This window comes from Leptonychotes weddellii, chromosome X (assembly GCF_054177405.1).
Source record: "Leptonychotes weddellii isolate Sample4059 chromosome X, ASM5417740v2, whole genome shotgun sequence".
Classification (NCBI taxonomy): Eukaryota; Metazoa; Chordata; class Mammalia; order Carnivora; family Phocidae; genus Leptonychotes; species Leptonychotes weddellii.
Genome location: NC_138385.1, coordinates 66979034 through 67002424, shown reverse-complemented (window position 1 = coordinate 67002424; position 23391 = coordinate 66979034). Strand labels below are relative to the sequence as shown.

General features: G+C 46.5%; 2 pseudogenes; both read right to left on the bottom strand.

Annotated features, from left to right (window-relative positions):
* Positions 1–4196: 4196 nt before the first annotated feature.
* Positions 4197–5788, bottom strand: LOC145717734 (mitochondrial dynamics protein MID51 pseudogene; annotated as a pseudogene).
* Positions 5789–7814: 2026 nt separating this feature from the next.
* On the bottom strand, positions 7815–11012 carry LOC102742478 (MICOS complex subunit MIC26 pseudogene; annotated as a pseudogene).
* Positions 11013–23391: the final 12379 nt, after the last annotated feature.

Genomic DNA, 23391 nt, shown 5'->3' with positions numbered 1-23391 from the left:
GCAAAATCAGAGAGGGAGACAAACCATAAGAGACTCTTAGCTATAGGAAGCAAACTGAGGGTTGCTGGAAGGGTGGTGGGTGGAGGGATGGAGTAACTGGGTGATGGGCATTAAGGAGGGCACGTGATGTAATGAGCACTGGGTGTTATATGCAACTGATGACTCACTGAACTCTACCTCTGAAACTAATAATATACTATATGTTAATTAATTGAATTTAAATAAAATAAAAATTTTAAAAGATAAGGTTATTTTAGTCTTTAATAAAATGGAAACATTAAGGCACTAAGGCAGCCATGAGTTCCTTGAGTAAGGTCACGCTCTGTATGTTTCTGGTATCTATCAGTGGGATGTAAGCTGTAAGGAGATTTAATTTAAGCTACATTTCTCTTGCCTTTGTTTCCCTCATCAATACCACCCACAGTAGTGCTGTTGCCAGATGAGATACAGGGTGCTCAGTAATTAAATTTGAATTCAGATGAACAAATAATTTTTAGTATAAGTATCTCCCATGCAATATTTGGGACATACTTATATTAAAATTATTTGTTACTTATCTGAAATTCATATCTGAGTGGGTATCCTGTATTTTCATTTGCTAAATCTGGCAACCCTACCCCACAGATAACACCCAAGATACCACTGGCGAGATACCCCTTATCAGGCTCCCACAGTTCTGTATGACCACCTCTGAACCAATACTTACCCTCCTGAGAGAACAGGGATCTCTTCCTCTTTTTTTTTTTTAAGATTTTATTTGTTTATTTGAGAGAGAGAGAGAGAGCAAGATCAGGGGAGCAGAGGGAGAGGGAGAAGCAGGCTTCCCGCTGAGCAGGGAGCCCGACGTGGGGCTCGATCCCAGGACCCTGGGATCATGACCCAAGCGGAAGACAGACGCTCAATCATCTGAGCCACCCAGGCTCCCCTCTTCCTCTTTTTTTTTAAAGAGTTATTTGTTTATTAGAGAGAGAGAGAGAGAGAGCATGCACGAGTAGGGAGAGGAGCGTAATGCATAAGTGTTGGAAATCATCCTGAAGGGTTGAGCCAGATAGCCTTACTGGGTACATCAAGTTTTTTTTTTTTTAAGTTTGATAGACAACAAAATATGAAATTTAAAACAATTATACAAAACAGAAGTAACATAATTTCAAACTGTGTGATGGTTCTACATCAAGACACTAGGTCTGAAAGTAGCCAGCTGAAATATCTATTGGCACTTATTCCAACTTAGAGGAGAAAGTTTCTCTTTATGAAGGCAAACCCAGAGTCATGTATGCCTCCTGGACATCTCTGCTTAAAGTGGCCATGAACACGGGATAGTGAATACTGCAAGAGCACACTGAAAAAATTAACTGAGTGTATTTGGGAAGATACAGTGCAAGTATAAACATGAAGCAACACCTGATGAACTTTTTGCAAAACAGCAAAACTTCAAAGACATTTTAAAACAGTATTATTAGGGGCACCTGGGTGGCTCAGTCGGTTAAGCGTCTGCCTTTGGCTCGGGTCATGATCCCAGGATCCTGGGATGGAGCCCCGCGTCGGGATCCCTACTCAGTGGGGAGCCTGCTTCTCCCTTTCCCTCTGTCCCTCTCCCCTGCTCGTGCTCTCTCTCTCTCCCAAATAAATAAGATCTTTTATAATTAAAAAAATAAAAATAAAACAATATTGCTATCTCAAAGAACTGTTTGGAACCAAACGTGTTATTGATAATATAGTCTGTAAGTTTGCAAATTCAGAGGCCAGGCATTTGGATAAGAATCCAAAGTCAGTTAATAGTTCAGATGAAAGAAAGACTTTTGTGAATTCTGAACCTCCTAACCCTTTAGAAAAAGCAAGTGAAAATTAACTTGTCCTGGGATCATAATGAGTTTGTTTCTGAAAGGCCATAATCAAAAGAAGAGGTTTCCTCCTTCCACAAGGGCTTGGGAAATGCAGACAAGGGCTTTGTCTTTCCACAAAAAAGAGAGAAGCAACAGTGAGAAAAAGGTATACAGGTGTAGTCTGGTCATCTTGGGAAAGCTGTCTCATCAGATGTCATCTCCTTCAATTCCAGGAAATCTTTACTTTCAGGTCACCAGATGGTGTGCAGGTCAAGGTTTGGTGCTTTGTTCAGATGCATCACATGAATTTAAGTGTCTATTCCCTGGAGTTTGGCAGCATAAGGGTTGGTTTGAAGTTCCCGATAAGGGCCTTTTCAGCGAGGTTGAAGAGTCTTTCTGGAGGTGCCTTTCCAACATATGAAATCTCCAGGTTGCAAGGTGTGATGCTTAAGGTTATCATTTCCCAAGAGTGCACTGTGAAAAAATTGCTCTAGCAAAGCACAGTTTTTTTTTTTTTAAAGATTTTATTTATTTATTTGACAGAGAGAGACACGGCGAAAGAGGGAACACAAGCAGGGGGGAGTGGGAGAGGGAGAAGCAGGCTTCCCGCGGAGCAGGGAGCCCGACGCGGGGCTCGATCCCAGGACCCTGGGACCATGACCTGAGCCGAAGGCAGACGCTTAACAACTGAGCCACCCAGGTGCCCCAAAGCACAGTTATTTTTAATAGAAGCAATTAGGCCTTCACAAAATGACAGTACCAATGACAGTGCTTTTGGCCAAAGTATTTGGAGGGTTGCTACAACTCATGCCAATTGAGTCTTTTTTTTAAAAAAAAAATATTTTATTTATTTATTTGAGAGAGAGAAGGAGAGACAGAGAGCACGAGAGGGAAGAGGATCAGAGGGAGAAGCAGACCCCCCGCCGAGCAGGGAGCCCAATGTGGGACTCGATTCCGGGACTCCAGGATCATGACCTGAGCTGAAGGCAGTCGCTTAACCAACTGAGCCACCCAGGTGCCCCGCCAATTGAGTCTTAATAGTGACACTAGTTCATGTGACTAACTGAAGACTAGGGATGATAATGCACAGTGAAAGCAAACAGCGCACACTTGTTGAAGCACCTGACCAGTAAAATGGGTTCCCTGATCACTCTGAAGTTAGAGAGGGGTTCCTCAGGTAGGGATAATCTTTTCTCACAGAAGCAGCAGTGGCCTGTCTACAAGAGAAAGCTTTAGTCCAGTGAGAAAACATGCAAACCCTGACTAAAACATATTGATATCCATGAGATGGGGAAGCGGTATGAAATCCATTTGTATGAACAACTTTCCCTGATTTTTTTTTTTTTTTTTTTTTTTGCACTGACGTAGTGTAGGAGACCCTCCTCCCCACCCTCAGGCTACTTTTGACGTTACAATACGCAGCAGGGTTTTAGCAGCTGGAAACCAGAAGGAGCATAGGAAGCCCCTGCCTCCCTCTCCTATGTGTCTTTTTTTTTTTTAAGATTTTATTTATTTATTTGAGAGAGAGAATGAGAGAGAGAGCACATGAGAGGGGGGAGGGTCAGAGGGAGAAGCAGACTCCCCGCTGAGCAGGGAGCCCGATGCGGGACTCTATCCCGGGACTCCGGGATCATGACCTGAGCCGAAGGCAGTCGCTTAATCAACTGAGCCACCCAGGCGCCCTCCCTCTCCTATGTGTCTTACCCCTGCGTGCTCTTCCTGGATAGCACCAGTCTCCCCAGCTGCAAGGTGAGACAGGACGGAAAAGAGGTCAGCGCCCTGGCTGCTTGCCCTCTGGCCTCTGGCGGGGCTTGGAGAGTTCAGCAAATGCCCCCTCACGTTCCTATGGCAGACACTGGGGAATGAAGGGCTGGCTGTGGGCCTGTTCCTACGCTCAGGCAACGTCCTGGAAAGCAGGGCCTCGTGGGGAAGAAACGTGGTTGCCAAGCCTCAACCAGTGACCGGATTTTTCAGCCGGTGTTTGCCACCTCTCAACCTCCCTTCAAACTCTACCACAAAGGCTGTGTCCTTGAAGGCCTCGTCCTAGTTGGCAATAAGGCAAGGAAGGGGCTGAACAAGAGCACTCGCACAGGTGCTGTCCCGACAGCCCCTTCCCTCCCCTGTCTTCCCCGGGCTGCTCACACAGCAGCGCTGATGGCTCAGCCATCAGGCACACACACCCTTCCCTAGGCCCTCTTCACCACCACCAGCTCCCCCACTGCAGTCTCAGTGGTGACCACCAAAGAACACAATCTCCAAGCAACTTGGCATCCAGTTTATACTGAGCCTTACCCCTGTGTGGGTCAATAACAGTGTTCCCATGAGACCTTCTTAGCTCTTAGGAATATGAGCTGGTCAGGAGGCAGGGGAAAATGGGCTTCTTCTCCAGGAACCTGGTCAAAAGTTAGCTTTACCCCCAGAAACTCTAAATACTGTCTGAGCACTCACTCTGCAGAGCTCGGCTCGGAAACGTGCAATCGGAACTCTTTGGTGACATTCAACGAAAAGGCAACATCTTGACTAGGCAGATACACTCCAGGCGAAAGAGCAAAACAAGGCGTGAACAAGGGGAAAAGACAGAGAAGACACTGAAAAGAAACAGGCCAAAGGGCAGGGCAGACAGGAACAGAAAACCTGGACCACAATGCAAAACACCAGCTCAGGCCAGTGCTCCACCTTCTCTATTCATTCCAGAAATATTAGCCTGGAGCAAGGGGGAGGGGAGGAGTAGGAGCACAGTGTTTGGTGACAAAAATTGAAGGTTGGGTGAGAAAATAGGAGACAGGAGATGGCATTCTGATGAGCATGAAGTGACCGGGGCAATGACCAGCAAAATAGGAGGCACCTAGGGACCCTGTGAGGCACCAACTATGCAACCACATGTTTCTAACGGAGAAGCCAGGGTCTGACCACCTTCACCTGCCCTGTCTGCAGCAGCACCTCTGGCTCAGACAGTGAGCAATAGAGAGTACATCCCACTTCATCTATACCTTCAGGAGTGAGCTCTGCAAATAAGTTCACCTTGGGGTTTAGGGCACTGGGCAGGACTCCGGCCTCCAAATAGCTGATGAGTCCCCTCAGGGCCTATAAGAATTGGTCTGCCAGCATATCTGGACAGTCAGCCTCCTCCTGGGCCAAGGGGAAGATGATGTTGGTGAGCTGGCTGGCAGTGAGGTGGCCCAGAGCCCGAGTGAACTTGCATATGGCCTTGAGGATCTTGAGGCACAGAGACTGGCAGCCTAAATCGTCCTGGTCCAAAGCCCGTAGGTGTGCCGTCTCTGCAGGACCCTGGCTCAGCCGCCAGAGGTTGCCATACTGTGCTAGCTGGTGTGGTCTGGCTACCAAGACGGTGTCGCCAAGAGTCCCTGATGGCAGGAAGTCAACGACAAGATCCCTGTCACGCTCATACTGCACTTCCAAAGTCAGGGCTTCTGGGGGTGATGCTGGTCGGATCACATTAAGAAGTTTCTCCTCCAGGGCGCCTGGGTGGCTCAGATGGTTGAGCGTCTGCCTTCGGCTCAGGTCATGATCCCGGCGTCCTGGGATCGAGTCCCGCGTCGGGCTCCCTGCTCCTTGGGAGCCTGCTTCTCCCTCTGCTTCTCTCTCTGTCTCTCATGAATAAATAAATAAAATCTTTAAAAAAAAAAAAAAAAAAGAAGTTTCTCCTCCAGGGACACGCAGAGTCGTGACTTCTTCAAGTCTACCTGGCCCTTCCTGGCCAATGGCTTGGGCCGGGGCGGGAAGAATGTATCCGTGTCAAAGGCTGAGGAGTCTGTGGGAAGGGTCTGCAGGGACCGGCTCAGGCCTGTCTTCGTGTCCTTATTCAGCAATGGGGGGCCGAGGGGGGAGAGGGGAAGCCCATCCAGTTCCGTTCTTCCCAGCTCCTTCCCCCCCTCCAATGGCTTAGGCGGGTGGGGCTTAGGGGTACCGATTGCCCTATTGTACATCTGCTTAACTGCCAACATGGCCGCTCCACCCACCCCTAGCACCAGCCGGTCACTTGGAGAGCACAAAATCAACGGCTGTGCCAATGCCATTGTCATCCTTCTTGCCTTTGTGCTCACCAGAGCCTGCTCTCGCTCACGGGAGATGGAGGCAAGACAGAAGTCTCCATCAGTGTAGCGAAGCTCTAGACCCTGGCGCAGCAGAGCCCAGTAGAGACTGAGCACCACCTCTCAGCTCCGCTGGGGTATGGGGGACAGGCAGGGGCTGGGCGTCAAGCCACGGACTGCGCTTGCGCGCGCGCGCGCGCGCGCGCGTGCACGCACGCACGCACACTACCACTCCTCGAGATTCGCCTTTCGCCCGGTACTGCTCCTGGGGTCACCCAGCAACATGGCCCCTTCACTTCCGGGATACGACGTTGCGCATGGAGTTGAGGGGAGGGACTCAACTTTCCCTGAATTATACTTTGGATAGGTGGGACAGATGATAGAGGCACTTTTTGCACACTTATTAAACTTTTCCCACCAACACTAGTTCATGAATGCCATCGTTTCCTCAAAAGACCAATGGTTTGATGCATATACAGTGGAAATTTTAGAATTTCTGGTAGGGCTGGATTGTTGTTTGGCACAGACCAGAGTTCTCTCTTTTTTATCAAGCCAACAATTACTAGATTTCCAATGTTGTTTTTTCCTCTCTGGGGCAAATTCTTGGGTGTCTTTTAGTCAATTTTTCCAAAATCATACGGCAGAATATCCCCTTAGACCAGAGGTTTGGCTACTGGTTTCCTTGAGAGTAGCAATTTTGGAGGAGATGTCAGTGAGGTGGTTTACTTTGGCTTCCAGAAAGTCAAGTCTGGAATGCCCAGGAACCTTAACGACAGCTAGAGCTGCCTGCAAAAGTATGGCAATCTAATAAATCTGGGGCATAGAAGCCATTTTAAAGTTCATCCCCATTGGAGGTAAGGCAGTCTCATTGTTTCCATAACATTCCAAAGTCACGAGCTACCCCAAAAGCATACCAACTATCAGTATAAATGTTTGCAGTTTTATCTTTGGCTAAGGTACAAACTCTTGTGAGGGTATAATTCAGCCTATTAGGCTAAAGTAACCAAAATGTAAAGGTGCTATTTCAATGACTTTGAAAAGGAAATATGCAGTAGCATACCTAGCACAATATTTACCATTTTTATCCTTTAAGTAAGAAGCATCAGTAAACCACGAAAAATCTGCATTGGTCACGAATTTCCTGTAGTGTCATGGAGAGTCAAAAGGTAATCTGTCAATGTCAAGCAGTTATGAGGGGTTTCACCTAGGTCCAGTTGTAGCCCTTATTCTGAGATCGGATGCCCTAAGTATCTAACCTGAGCTTGAACGAACTAATTTTTCTTTGGAGACTTTATGTCCCTTTAAGGCCAAAAGTTGTTTTTTTTTTTTTACCTTGGAATTTTAATTATGTACATAAATAGCAACATGAGAAGGAGGGATTCTAAGGCTGGACATTATCTCTAGGTGAAAGGATTTTCGAATAGTCCACTTGTAGTATGGCATCACCCAAGATAACAAAGAAGCCTAGTATAGTTTTTCCTGAAGAAGAAAGCCAATTTACTACATTCAGTACTGACTTCTCTGCCATTTTTCTGTAGAAATATTGGTTTACTGCATGGAGTTTCCAATATTTACCTGTAACTGATTAAAATGGGCACAGCAGGGACGCCTGGGTGACTCAGTTGGTTAGGCGTCCGACTCTTTTTCTTTTTTTTAAGATTTTTATTTATTTATCAGAGAGAGAGAGCACAAGCAGGGGATGCGGCAGGCAGAGGGAGAAGCAGGCTTCCCACTGAGCAAGGAGCCTGATACGGGACTCAATCCCAGGACCCCGGGATCATGACCTGAGCCAAAGGCAGACACTTAACCAACTGAGCCACCCAGGTGTCCCATGGGCATCCGACTCTTGATCTCAGCTCAGGTCTTGATCTCAGGGTCGTGAGTTCAAGCCCCGCATTAGGCTCCATGAAAAAAAATGAGCAGAGCATGGAGCATTCTATTAATTTCCAGGTGAATTCTTCACACTTCCTGGCTTTTGAAAGTTCTTCTTCCACAAATCTATGACTATGTATCCTCGTAAACCCCAGTCATATAATTTCTCCCTACTGACCTGGACAAATACGATGGGTTGTTGTGTATAATAAACAGAGGCAGCTACTCCCATGAACCCAGGGGGATACACCAGCTTCCTTATTCTTGAACCTCTAGCCAAAAGAAGTCCAACAATGCCAGCAAAACCAATAACACCAAGTCTTGGGAAAAAATCCAGGAGGTACATTTTGGAGATATTCATAGCTAACTCCTATTGAACCAAGCTCAGCATCTTGGGCTTAGTTTGTGAGTGCGTTTCTTGACACCAACTTGTATATGGCTCACAGTAATGTTGGAGGTGTGAGATGCTTTCATCAAGTTGGGTCCTTGGCTCCCCCACATATTTAGATTGACCCTCGGGAATGGACTAGAATGAAAGCTCATTAACCCTCACGGAAGTTGTGTGAGGTGAGTCCTTTTTAGATGATGCATAGACTCAAGGTGAGCAGACTCAGACTGGCTGGCCCCACAGACCTGAATTGCCTTAAACATGTTGCTGGCAGAGGTGGCTCTGGCGGGGTCCAAGGCCAAAAGTGTTAACAGGTGGATGCTGTCCCCTGTGAAGAGGTTTGAGTAAGGGAGCAGAGAGGCAAATCATCTATGCATTATAACAAGGTAGAGCCTGCAGAAAACTTTATATTGGGGCACCTGGGTGGCTCAGATGGTTGAGCGTCTGCCTTCGGCTCGGGTCGTGATCCCAGGGTCCCGGGATTGAGCCCCACGTCTGGCTCCTGACTCGGCGAGGAGCCTGCTTCTCACTCGCCCTCTGCCTCTCCCCTGCTCATGCTCGCTCTCTCTCTCTGTATCTCTCTGTTTCAAATGAATAGATAGAATCTTTAAAAAAAAAAAAGAAAACCTTATATCATCCAAATGAGCTTTTAAAGTTTGTGAAAAGTAAGGACTCTCTGTAAAACCCTGGGACAGATGTACACCTATCAAGGTGTATTGCCATTCCTCCCGAGTGAAGGCAAAAAGATATTGGCTATCCTTATCATTTGGAATACTAAAAATGCAATGATAGATCAGTTACAGTGAAAAATTTGCTTTCAGTGGGAATGGATGTTAACAGCACATGGGGGTTAGGAAAAACAGGGTGCTGAGGGATGACAGTATTATTTATTGTTCAGAGGTTCTGAACAAACCTCCATCCTTGGCCATTGGGTTTTCTCACAGGTAAAATAGGATTGTTACAGGAACTAGTGCAGGGGATAATGAGGCCCGAGCCTTGTAATCTTCTATTAATCAAGGGCCCTTCAGGGCTTGATGCCCTGAAGGGCTTCTTTATTTATAGGGCATTAATTATGGAAAGAGGTTTTGAGGGATCTATTTGAATCTTGATGGGAGGTGCAGTGTGGATTCCGCCAACATCAGTTGAGACTTTTGCCCATAAAGAGGATAATAGCTGATCCAATAGGAACAAATGATCAGTGTCCCTGGGCTCACCCTATAGTGGCATCAGAGACAGAACAAATAAAAGATGTCAAACAATCATTTAATTCCCCAAATTGACTATTTTGATTACTACTGTCAAATTCTAGAATTATTTCCCCCCAACTGGGAGAAATTCTGGCATGATACTTTTCTAAGAAATATCAGCCCAATAAATGAATAGCGGCAGAGTAAAGAGAAAAAGATCAGAGCTCTCAAAGGACCTAGACAAAAGGGATTAGGTTCAGAGACAGGAACTTGTTGAAGTTTATCAGAGATCTCCACTATTTGAGCTGTTTTAGGACTCCAAGGCAGGGGCTGCTTTTATAGCAGTGGGATTAAGCACCGAGGCTATAGCTCTGGTGTCAATAAGGACAAAGATTCAGTCCCAATCTGGAGAATGGTTTCTCTAGGCCAATTAAGAGGGAAGATTGAGATGAGCCTTGTAGTTCCTCAGAGCCCCAGTCACTGGGAATTAAGAAGACATTGGAAAGACTGACAGAAGGTGGAGGACAGAAGGTGCCTGGAGCACTTAAAGTTGTAACAATCTTTCTTTTTTTAAAAAAAGATTTTATTTATCTGACAGAGAGAGACACAGTAAGAGAGGGAACACAAGCAGGGGGAGTGGGAGAGGGAGAAGCAGGCTTCCCGCTGAGCAGGGAGCCTGATGCCAGGCTTGATGCCAGGACCCTGGGATCATGACCTGAGCCGAAGGCAGACGCTTAACGACTGAGCCACCCAGGCGCCTGTAACAATCTTTCTTTTTAATAAGAACATTATCTTGAATGTCTGGCTCTTTGCAATAATAACAGAAACTTGAAAGTTTTTGGTTTTGTTTAAGGGCCTTCATTTGCCAGAGTTGAAAATTGAGAATCGTAGCAGTCTTTCTTTTAGGTGACTCACCTAGGATGCAAGCAAGCTGGTTTGCCATATTAACTAAATCTGGAGTAGGCAGTTTCCCATTCTGTCCTGTTCCTTTTAACTAAAAGAGAAAGAGCCCAGTTCAGCCTGTTAATAAACGTAGAGTTAAATGCCACCCAGTGGATTCAACATATAAAGGAAGACCAGAATATTCTTAAAAAAAAAAAGATTTGGGGGCACCTGAGTGGCTCAGTCATTAAGCATCTGCCTTGGGCTCAGGTCATGGTCCCAGGGTCCTAGGATTGAGCCCCGCATCGGGCTCCCTGCTCTGTGGGAAGCCTGCTTCTTCCTCTCCCAGTCCCCCTGCTTGTGTTCCCTCTCTCGCTGTGTCCCTCTCTGTCAAATAAATAAATAAAATCTTCAAAAAAATAAATAAAATAAATTTTAAAAAAAGATTTTATTTATTTGAGAGAGAGTGGGAGAAGGGGCAGAGGGAGAAGCAGACTCCCTGCAGAGCAGGCAGCTGGACTCAGGACTCGATCCCAGGCCCCTGAGATTATGATCTGAGCCAAAGGCAGACATTTAACTAACAAGCCTCCCAGGTGCCCAGACCAGAATATTCTTAAAAGACAATTTGGAATTCATTGTAATAGTCATGAACAGTTTCAAGCTTTTGTATGTAAGGCTGAATTTTGTTCCAATCAGTATACTTGGGAAAAGTTACTGTAACTGCTCGGTGGAGATTTCCAGCGAGTGTTCTAGCATCTTGACAAAAGTTAGTGGTTTGTTTCTCTAAATCCCCTTCGGGATGACCCATTGTGGCTAGTTTCATCCAATGTTTGGCTTGGTCCTCACCAACAAACATGTGGACTATTGATAGAAACCTGACAAACCAGGCTGATAAGTTTGAATAGCTATGTTAAATTCTTTGGCAAACTTATGGGCGTCCTCAGTCACTTTAGGAAATTCTTTATGGGTCACAATTTGTACCTAATCCAGGCAACATGATTTGAGGTTTATTTAGATCCTCAGAAGACTTAACTTTGAAAAGGTAGGTTTCAATAGGTTCAAGAGAGGAGCAAGAGGGGAAAGATTCAGAGGAAAAGGAAAGTTCAGCAGATAGAATAGAGGAAAATGGAGCCAGATGCAGGGACTGAGCATAAGGTGGCCACCATGTATCTGCAGGTATCAAAGAAAATGGGGGAAGGGAAAAAGAGACCTCGGAAGCCATTTTGGCTTCTTTCAATGGTTTTCCTCAGTTAATTTAGAAATAGTCTTTTGCAGAGACAAACTTAGAATCCTGAAAACATCTGGAAGCCTCAGGTACCACTTAAAATAGGCATTCCGTTTCTTCTTTTCCTCCTTTTTGCCCTTTAAAAAAATTTATTTCTTTTTAGGAACTGCAGCTTTCTGATTTAATTGAGGAAGCAAGTTTGGGGAGATCAAAAGCTCAAGATAATGTTCATTAAAGTTTTAAATTTCTTTGGTTAAGTCAGTCCACTGACTTATGAACGTGCATGTGGAGGAACCATAGTTTTTAAACATAAAACCAGCCAGAGTCTCAGAAAGGAGGAGCGCTCTCAAAGCATTTTGATAACTGGAATCCCATTTCTTAGAGGTTTTTCTCTAGAGCAAAGAGACAATTCCTCAACAGCACACTTTTGAGAGGTACAGTCTGGTTCCAGAAGGATCAGGCCAAAGGTCAGCACAATTCCAGTAGGAAAGGCCCAGTTCCAGAGGAATTGGAACAAAGGCCAGCACAGTTCCAAAATGAACAGTTCCAACCAGAACAGTCCCATCCCAAAATAGAGTTTGTCCAAAGTCCTACACATTTCAAACTGGCACCAGTTCCAACAGGAACAGTCTGGTTCCAAACAGGACTGAGACTAAAGGTCAGCACAGTTCCACCAGGACAAATGAGTACTGCCAGAGATTTAAAAACAACAACAAACAAACAAGGCCTTAAATAGATCCTGAATAAATTCTGGAGAGCTCAGACACAAAGCATCCAGCTAGCAAACCAGGAGAAAACTTACTTTCAAAACCTCAGGGTCTGCAAGAAAGCAGTGAGCCCAATGGGCTCTGTGCATATAGATACCTATTTGCTCACTAGCCTTGGAGTTGTGGCGGGGAGGGTGTGTCTTCTCTGGATACCCTTTGGGGCCACCAAGTAATGTTAAACCTAAAAATAAAACTCTCAGGGGGTGCCTGGGTGTCTCAGTCGGCTGAGCCCACAACTCTTGGTTTCAGCTCCAGTAGTGATCTCAAGATAGAGACCTGGGTCAGCTCTGCGCTCTGTGCAGAATCTGCTTATCCCTCTCTCTCCTCCTGCTGGTGCTCTCTCTCTAAAAAAAGAATAAATAAAATCTTCAAACAAATAAAACTCTCAATTATTTTACCAGCAAACCTCTCCTTGGTTTTCCAGACTTGCCTATGGTTTTGTCTTAGCTTGCTTGTTTTAGATTGTAATTCTCAGCTATTCCTTAAGAAATCCATTTTTTTGCTGGGGGAGGAAGGAAAGAGGATGTGGACAGCTTGAAGGAAAGGCAGAGAAGCAAGCAGGTAGGAATGAAGGCTAGAAACAAGGAGCCAGCTGGCACCAGAGAAGTAGAGCCAGGAACCAGAGAAGGGAGGCTCTGGCAACGTGGGCGAGACCATTCTTCTCCCTCAAGGGGTGCCACACCGCCTCTCCTCCTAATGCGGGCAGCGCAGAAGCCCCCACCCTCATGGGCAGAGGCACACACGGGGCTTGGCCCTCTCTGGGCCTCCTAGCTCTCCAGCCTGGGAGTTTTGATGTGGGAAACAAAGGCAGAAGAAAAATTATTAAATTTCCTTACTACCTACAGCCCATTGACAAGTCCTTGAAACAGGTAGAGTGACATTCCTCTAGGGACTCAACTGCCTCAGTGTTGACACTTTGTTAAGGGAAAAGGGCAATCCTAGCCGGAACCTCCCCCCCCCCCCCCCGCCAGGATCCTGTAAGCCTACTTTAATAAAAATTCTTTTGGAAACTTCCTTTATCTCTAACCCACCCCTCCCCCAAGATACATGTTGGCAGCCCACTGATATACATCTGAAGGGTCTCATGACTAAGGTTTTATTAGATGGTAATAAATGACCTTTTCCTTTTTTTTTTTTAAAGATTTATTTATTTATTTATTTATTTGACAGAGACAGAGGGAGCAGGAACACAAACAGGGGGAGTGGGAGAGGGAGAAGCAGGCTTCCCGCAGAGTGGGGAGCCCGATGCGGGGCTCGATCCCAGGACCCTGGGATCATGACCTGAGCCGAAGGCAGACGCTTAACGACTGAGCCACCCAGGTGCCCCTAAATGACCTTTTCCTAACAATAGCTAGCCCCCCTCAAGGTCCTGAAAACCTGGCTTCCAAAATATCTTAGAGACTTATGCTATCCCCAACCCCCTTCCAACTTGAAAGTATATGAATGGGCCACTTCTCATGACACCAGTGCAGCTCTTTCTGCCCACGGGTCCTGTCCCTGTGCTTTAATAACATCACCTTTTTGCACCAAAGATGTCTCAAGAATTCTTTCTTGGCTGTAGGCTTCGAACCCTAACGTCTTTCCTACATCAGTTTGACTAATTTCTCCAACTCCCCCAGCCCCCGAATTGGGTGGACTAGGGAAAGATTCTGATAATCCCCTCCCCTCCACAACTGGTGGAGTTTAATAAAGACTTGGAACAGAATAAATAACTGTGGGGGAGATGAGTCAGCCTGGTTGGGGCAGCAGCACCCAGAAGTGAGGGGCCCATAGCGTGGGGGTGCCCATTCCGGGTGGGAGGATTTAGAGGAAGTGTCTGTAGTAAGTCTTGACCACGCACCCACTAAAGGGGCATGCGTGGGACACGGGTTGTCTTCATCTCCCAGCCTCAATTTCCTCTTCTGTGAAATGGGAATATGAATACTCATTTGCTTTATCTGAGCATACTATGTTTGCCATAAAAGGTGGTCAGTGAGTAGTAACGATCATCCTTACTGCTGTGCCTTCTACCTTAGTCCACTTGCGCCATGTGAGACTGTCCCAATGGTGGGAGTGTGGGGCACAGTGAGGAGACCCTGATCCGTCATCACAGGGAGCCCAAAGGTGGCTCAGGCCCTCAAAAGGTCTGAGGGAAACTAAAAGTTCCGGTGAAGGGGCTTGGGCAGGCGGCAAATTCCTTTATTTCTGCGACTTCCAGGTGGGGAAAGACGCCCGCTGTGGGACCAAGAATTGTATGGCGACCTACAGGCTGCACCCCCTCTAAGCAAAGTCACCTTAGATTCACTGTCCTTGTCACTTACTCATTTTATTAGAGGGACTGCTAGCTAAACGGAAGGATTCACACCAAGACTCCAATACGGGGCCCTCCTATAGACCTGAATTAGTGTGGGAAGACAAGACCCAGGGAGAAGAAGAAGGGCGGCAGGGGGCTCGGAGACGCACCACTTCAGCTTGGCCCGGCCACGCTCTCCGGCAGCGCCTTGCCTGGAGGGGCCCGCGGCATCCGCGCATGCGCTCTCCGCCCTCCGACCGGGCCTTCCCAAGGGGTCGGGCCGTACTCGGTGGAGGTGCTGTCCGCGCATGCGTATCCCGCTCTCATCAAGTTCCCGGTGGAGTTGGGGGCGTCCCCTATGGAGCTGGCGGGGCGATTGAGTGGGAGGACCGTAGCCCAGCCCATAGTGGGCGGCTGTTAGGGGATTTGGACGAAGGGGTGTGTGACAGCGACACGTTACAGACGGCGGAAGAGTTAAGTGCGGCCGCCAAGGGCGGTTTAAGCTGGCGCAGAGTCCTCGGAGGTAGAAGGGCACTTGGGGTTGCTTTTTTCGCCTGGATTGCACTTTGCAATCCAGAGGACTGAAGGGAGTGCGTGTGTGAAACCCGGGAGGAAACACCTCTGGATCCCGCCCTTACATCTCCAGGCCCTAGAAGGGACCCAGTCAAGTCTGGTCGCCCCCAGGTCAGCCTCCCCGGCAGAAAATCTAAATTTGGACAGTAACTGCGCTGCAGCCCACCCCTAGTCTTCCAGGAAGTTCCAGGGCCCCGCCCCACACCCTGGGGAACTCTAAATAAAAAAAGGGGTTCCCTGAGGGCGGGGCAGGGTTGAAAGACCTGCGATGGAGCCGCCTCTGTGGCCTGGGAAGAACCCCTGCTTCCTCATCCGCCACTGGGCCTGGCAAGCGCCCAGAGAGTGACCTCAGACCACTGATCAGGAAGTGAAGCCTGAAGGAGGTGCGCAGAAACCCAGTGTGAGACTAAATTAATGATTCTAATGCCAGACCCTTGTACAGAAAGGGAAAAGAGCCATTGGCTTCTCCAGCTGCAGGTGCAAAGTAACAGAGGCGTCGGAGACCTGAAAGCCCAATGCTTTTTATGAATGAGGATCCCGAGGTCCAGTCATACCATCTAACACTTGTATACGCTGGGTCAGGCTCTGTTGTGAGTGTATTTACTCTGTTAATCCTCACAACAATCCTACGAGGTAGGTATTACAATCACCCCCAGTTTACAGATGAAGAAAGTAAGTCCTGGAAAGTTAAGCCTCTTTGCAAAGTCACATACTAGTAGAGAGCAAAGCAGGACCTCACAGTCAGGCAGTCAGACTCCAGGGGGGCACTCTTACGAGCACAAGCTCATATCGCTCTGGGTGAGATCACATAAGAGAAACCCAGTAGAAGGTGAAGATTGGAAATCATTTTCTGAGCACCTGCTCTCACACTATTGTGTTTCTCTCACCTTATTTCAATCTTTCCAACAACTCTGGAAGGAAGGAAGTGGAGGAAACTGAGGCAGAGAGGTTCTGTATCCTGCCCAGGTCACGTAGATAGTAGCTGAATCAAGTTGATGAAGCAACTTGACTCCGGTAACAAATTAGTTAACCAAGACAACTGATGAGACTAAAATCTAGTTCTCCTGTCTCTCAATCTTGGGGCCTTTTTACTACATGCATTTTATTTTATTTTAATTTTTTTAAAAAAAGATTTTATTTATTGGTGGTGCCTGGGTGGCTCAGTCGTTAAGCTCTGCCTTCAGCTCAGGTCATGATCCCAGGGGTCCTGGGATCGAGCCCCGCATCGGGCTCCCTGCTCCACGGGAGGCCTGCTTCTCCCTCTGCCGCTCCCCTTGCTTGTGTTCCCTCTCTCCCTGCCTCTAAGATTTTATTTATTTATTTGACAGAGAGAGAGAGAGACAGCTAGAGAGGGAACACAAGCAGGGGGAATGGGAGAGGGAGAAGCAGGCTTCCCGCCGAGCAGGGAGCCCGATGCGGGGCTCGATCCCAGGACCCTGGGATCATGACCTGAGCCGAAGGCAGACGCTTAACGACTGAGCCACCGAGGCGCCCCTACTACATGCATTTTAACAAACATTTATTTGTTCATTCAGCCAATGTGTGTCGGGCCAGGTGTTCTTGCAGGCACTGAGGATTCAGCAGTGACCAAAACGGACATGGCCCCTGTCCTTGAGTCTCTGAGGGAGGGTGAAGGTGGAGGGTGTCAACGACAAACAAAACTGGATATTAGTTAAAGCAGTGAAAACAAATTTTATGCAGTAACTGCTGCCAGTAGGGGAAAGAGCTGAGCTCTGTTCCAATTTGTGCAGGAGTGACTGGGTATTTTATTTCATTTTTTAAAGATTTATTTATTTCTTTCAGTGAGAGAGAGAGAGTGGGTGAGAGGGGGCGGGAGGGGAGGGGCAGAGGGAGAGGGAAAGCAGACTCCCTGCTGAGCGGGGAGCCCTACATGGGGCTCTGTCTCCGGACCCTGAGATCACGACCTGAGCCGAAACCAAGAGTTGGACGCTCAACTGACTGCGCCACCCGGGCACCCCGTGACTGGGTATTTTAAAGGGAGGATGAGAGAGGAGAGGGCAGGGGCTCAAGTAGAGTCAGGGAGGTGAAAAATGACAAAAATCGGGTAAGAAGTTTAGTCTGTATAAAAGCAATTAGGCCTGCTGTGTCTGCTAGGGGGCACTTACGGAAGTTAGGATGCTCTCCTCCCACAGAGACTGGGAGGTAGAGGCCCTAGCCTTTCTTATGATTACATTTCAAAGGAATGGCTCTCAGGTCCTTAAGAAATCACTTTCTGAGTTGTAGGAGATACATATACATCTCAAAGGGACAGGAAGAATTCACAGTTGTAAGCCATTTTTAGCAAATGCTCTAAGAAAGGGGGGTCATGGGCTCACCATCAGGCTCTGGCTAGAGCAAATGGGAAATTCTTTTGACAGTCCTGAGCTTTTTCAGACAGGAACTCAAAAAAGGGCTGGGCCAGTTCAGCTTGCAGCCTTAGGCTGCTAGAAGCCAAGCCAAAGTTTCGTCAAATCCTTTAGTGTGGGGTAGGGGGAGTGGGAGTGTTTGAATGGAGGGTTTGTGCGGAAAGTTTTGCAGTTCTCAAGGGAGATGGAACCGATAACAAACACATAGAGAAGACTTTCAGGTAGTGACGATATTGAAGACCTGGGAGACCTGGAGAAGGAATTTACTCTATTGGTGAACTGAGAACCCAGATATGCCAAGGTCTGGGAAGGAAAGCAATCTGGAGGGAAGAGCAAGTGAAGAGACCCGGGGCGCAGGTAACACACAGTGAACGCAGCAAATCAGGGCAGGGCTGGGGAGAGTTGGATAATTAAGTCTGAGGTCTTGGGGACAGTCAGGGGCCAAATCACTAATATTTATGTGCCAGCAGGCCCCCAGTGAGGTCACACAAATATTTACTGTACAGGACACCTTGTACTGAGGGAATGAGGACAGGAATCTCAAAGTTAACCTTTTCTGTGGTCACCCAGCTGTGCAGGGCTGCATCAGCCAGGAGAGAAGGGTGCCTTTTTCTAATAAGCACAAGCTGGCCACACTGTGAGCAGGAGGGGTGGTCTGCCCAGAAGGGCACCTTTGTCTAAACAGAATGAAGGTACTAGCCAGGCAAGCTGTGGCTTGTGTGCCAGGCGCTGAGCTAGTAGTTGCCAGGGTAGCAGACCGGGTGTAAGGTTATTGAAAAAGCTGAAGCATCTAAGCAGCTGTCTTCAAAAACAAAACAAAACAGAACAGTGCCATGAACAATGAATGTGCGTTACCTGATTACAGGGCCCATAGTGGTAGTGCAGTGGGCGTGTTCAACCCCTCCATGGAGAAACAGCAGTGAGGACCGAACAGGGGAGAGTGTGATGCATCCGGGTACTCACTGATACTTGAGCGTGACTTCATTCAGGTGACTGAGCCCCTCTTTTTTTTTTTTTTAAAGATTTTATTTATTTATTTGACAGAGAGAGACACAGCGAGAGAGGGAACACAAGCAGGGGGAGTGGGAGAGGGAGAAGCAGGCCTCCCGCTGAGCGGGGAGCCCGATGTGGGGCTCTATCCCAGGACCCTGGGATCATGACCCAAGCTGAAGGCAGATGCTTAACGACTGAGCCACCCAGGCGCCCCGACTGAGCCCTTCTTGTCCCCTGCTGCATCCCCTTCCCTCTCCCCCTTCAGGCTCTTTCTGGGTCTCTCTTTCCCATTCCTTTTATTTCAACAGAATTGAGCATTCGTTACTTGGTACAGTGCATACAAAAAATGTCCTCACTGATGTCTCCAAAATCAGGTGGAGGACACAGACACATTTTTCTAGATTTATGGAGTTACTAATTTATACATTTCTATCTTATGTAAAGGATTTGAAGTGGTTGTCAATTCCAAGATTTGTGTTTTCCTGCCACTATACTAAGGTGGACAATAGAATTAACCTAGGGCAAGATGATAAGAATCCCTTTTTATTTATTTCGCTTTATTTTTTTAAAGACTTTATTTTTAAGTAATCTCTACACCCAACGTGGGGCTCGAACTCACAACCCCCAAGATCAAGAGTTGCAGACTTCCAACTGAGCCAGCCAGGTGCCCCTATTTATTTTGCTTTAAAATGTTTATATTGGATACTTATGTTGGATATAGTTATTTTATTATCTTCTTTTCAAGTGTGCAGAAAGGCAGATGTTAATAAAAAAACATCCCCGGTTTCATCAGATCTTCATGTTTCAGCATGTTTACTTCAGATTTTATTTTTTATTTTTAATTTATGTTTTATTTTTAAAAAGATTTTATTTATTTATTTTAGAGAGAGAGAGAGAGACAACATGAGCGGGAGGGGGAGAGGAAGAGAGGGAATTTCAAGCTGAGTGTGGACCCCGACATGGGGCTCGATCCCAGGATCCTGAGATCAGGACCTGAGCTGAAACCAAGAGTCAGAAGCTCAACTGACTGCGCCCCCGGGCACCCCCAGATTTGATTTTTTAAGAGATTATTTATTTATTTATTTGACACAGAGAGTTGTGGGGGGAGAGAGCACACAAGCAGGGCGGAGCGGTAGGCAGAGGGAGAGGGAGAAGCAGGCTCCCCGCTGAGCGAGGATCCTGATGTGGGGCTCGATCCCAGGACCCCAGGATCACGACCCTGGCCAAAGGCAGACGCTTAACCGACTGAGCCACCCAGGCGTCCCCAGATTTGATTTTTTAAGCAGAGAGCATTAACAAAGCAGTTGAACCCCCCTCTGCAATTCCCTCAGGTGCATCCCCTTTCCTTCCCCAGTTACCATTATTTTGAATCTGGAGTTCATCATGCTCATGCATGTTTTGTTCTCCAACTTGATGTGAATGCATCCATAAATGTTTCATAGTATTTTGTAAACACAATAGAGTCTTGTTTTGTGCCAGCGGTGTTAACACTGTATGGCTCCCATGTTGGTAGCAAAGTTCTAGAATTCTCGATATTTACATGGTGCTCGCCAGCACCCAAAGGACTTTAGGGTCCGTTATTTCCTGTGATTCTCACATACGCCTCCTGAGGAGGCAGACCAAGTGTTATGATCCCCATTTGACTCAAGAAGAAACGAAGATGGAGAGAGTAAAGGGACTTGCCCCAGGACCGCAAAGGGACAGAGGCCCAGGCTTACTAATTCCTAGCTCAGTGCACTTTCCACTACCCAGTTGCCATCCGGCTGATAATGTGAGTTGTGTCATCAAGACAGTGTGAGCGACCAGAGAGCAGCAAGTGGGAGGGGGAGGAGAGGAGCGTGGAGATGAGGATAGGAAGGAAAGGTAGACAGGGGAGGAAGAAATAAAAGGGCAGAGCCGATGGAGCTGTATGGCTTCAAATCTACCAGTGATTCTCACTGTTGGCCACTCTTTGGGATCGCCTGGGAGCATCAGAAAACAATGACGCCTGGGACCCACCCCCAGATCTAATGTAATGGGCCTGCAGGGCGGCCTGAGCTGCAGGATGTTGAAAAGCTCCTCAGCTGGTTTTGAATGTATAGCCGAGGCTTTGAACCATTGCCTAGGCAAAGCAATTTATCAGGCAGTGAGTTGGTTGAGGAGGGGGTACTCAAAGACTGGCTTATTAACATTAATAAGATCTTAGACCTCAAAGTCTGGCTTGATAATGGGATGTAAATAAGGTATCGAGATCTTAGCCCTAGATTCTATGGAAAGAAATGGGCTAAAATGAAAGAGGTAATAATCCAGTCTCCTCAGTGCTGTTCATACTAGGCTTAGGCTATTGTGTTCAGTTACCAGGCTTTAACTTGAAGGGGAGACCAGCAATTTTCACACTGAATACCAGTAACCCCCTACAGAGTAAGAGCATTCAGCAAACGTTCTCTAAATACTTCCTTTATGCAAGGTCTGTGCTGCAGGGAAGTAAGAGAGATGGAAAAATCACAATTCTTGCTCTCAAGAAACAGACTCACAGGCAACCCAGGCAAATACAAGACAATTAACATAATGTGCTGAGTGCCAGTGATAAATCTAAAGTGCTAGGGAACAGAGGACAGAGAGAGGAGTCTTGGGGAGACTGGCAGAGGGGCTCAGAGTGAGCTTTGTAGGAGTGCTGCCCGAGCTGAGTCTTGAAGGGTGAGTAGGAGTTTGTTGAGGGCATTGTTGAGGCTGGGGGTTGGGGAGAGCACATGCAAAGGCTTAGGCATAAGTGTGGTTGTGGAAGGGCAAATTGGTATGGTAGAAGCACCGGGAATAAATGTGTGGTGGAACAGAAGTGGGTGATGAGGCTGGAAATGTGGGCCTGTTCGGGTTTTACCCTGTAGGCATCAGGGAATCATCAAAGAGAAGATTAGAACGAGGAGGTCCTCATGGAGGAGAGGGCATCTAAATTAAGGCTTGGAAATGATAGAAACTCAAGAGGCAGAGATGTGGGGTGGAGAAGGCTTCCCAAGCAGGGGCGGGGGGGGAGTGTGGATGCAGGAATAAGCCTGATGTGTGTCAGTGCATCGAGGGGACCAATAATCTGATACAAATGAGTGAAACCATCTGGAGCGCTTTTTAAAAATATCCATGCCTGGGATCCAATGCCCCCCCTTCCCCGGAGCCCCAGTGATTCTGATTTATGTGGTCTGGGGGTGGGACCCAGGCATCAGTAATTTTTTTTGAAATTCGTATGGTTGTTAATTACACGGAAATGGTTGACAAATACACTAGATGTGTGAGCCAGTTCATCACCCCGCTTTCTTTCTTTCTTTTTTTTTTTTTTAAAGCTTTTCATTTTAATTCCAGTATAGTTAACATACAGTGTTCTATTAGTTTCAGGCGTACAATATGGTGATTCAACAATTCTATACGTGACTCAGTGCTCATGGTGGTAAGTGTGCTCTTTAATCCCCACTACCTATTTCACCCATCCCCCCACCCACCTCCCCTCTGGTAACCATCAGCTTGTTCTCTATAGTTCAGAGTCTGTTTCTTGGTTTGTCTCTCTCTCTCTCTTTTTTCCCTTTGTTCATTTGTTTTGTTTCTTAAATTCCACATAGAATTGAAATCATATGGTATTTGTCTTTCTCTGACTTATTTCACTTAGTATTATAGTCTCTAGATCCATCCATGTTGTTGCAATTGGCAAGGTTTCATTCTTTTTGATGGCTGGATAATATATTCCATTGTATATATATATGCCACTTCCTTATCCATTCATCTATCGGTGAACACTTGGGCTACTTCCATAATTTGGCTATTGTAAATAATGCTGCTATAAACATAGGGGGTACATGTAAACCTTTGCATTAGTGTTTTTGTATTCTTTGGGTAAATACCCAGTAGTGCAATTACTGGATTGTAGAGTAGTTCTATTTTTAACTATTTGAGGAACCTCCATACTGTCTTCCATAGTGGCTGCACCAGTTTGCATTCCCACCCACAGTGCACAGGTGTTCCTTGTTCTCCACATCCTCACCAACACCTGTTGTTTCTTGTGTTTTTGATGTTAGCCATTCTGACAGGTGTGAGGTGATATCTCCTTGTAGTTTTGATTTGCATTTCCCTGATGATGAGTGATGTTGAACATTTTTTCATGTGTCTGTTGACCATCTGGATGTCTTCTTTGGGGAAATGTCTGTTCCTGTCCTCTGCCTATTTTTTGGTTGGACTCTTTGTTTTTTGGGCGTTGAGTTGTATAAGTTCTTTATATTTTTTGGATACTAACCCTTTACTGGATATGTCCTTTGCAAATATCTTCTCCCATTCAGTAGGTTGTCTTTTAGTTTTGTTGATTGTTTCCTTTGTTGCACAGAAGATTTTATTTTGGTGTAGTCCCAATAGTTTATTTTTGCTTTTGTTTCCCTGCCTCAGAAGACATATCTAGAAAGATGATGCTATGGCCAATGTCAGAGAAATTACTGCCTATGTTTTCTTCTAGGATTTTTATGGTTTCAGGTCTCCCATTTAGGTCTTTAATCCATTTTGAGTTTATTTTTGTGTATGGTGTAAGAAAGTGGTCCAGTTTCATTCTTTTGCATGTTACTGTCCAGTTTTCCCAACACCATTTATTGAAGAGACTGTCTTTTTCCCATTGTATAGTCTTGCCTCCTTTGTCAAAGATTAATGGACCATATAATTGTAGGTTTATTTTTGGGTTTTCCATTCCATTCTTTTGATCTATGTGTCTATTTTTGTGTCAGCACCATGCTGTTTTGGTTACTACAGCTTTGTAATATAGCTTGAAGTCTGGAATTGTGATGCCTCCAGCTTTGTTTTTCTTTTTCAGGATTGCTTTGGCTCTTGGGGGGGCTCTTCTGTGTTCCCATACAAATGTTAGGATTGTTGTTCTGGTCCTGTAAAAAATGCTGTTGGTATTTTGATAGGGATTGCATTAAGTGTGTAGATTGCTTTCGGTAGTATGGACATTTTAACAATATTCGTTCTTCCAAGCCATGAGCATGGAC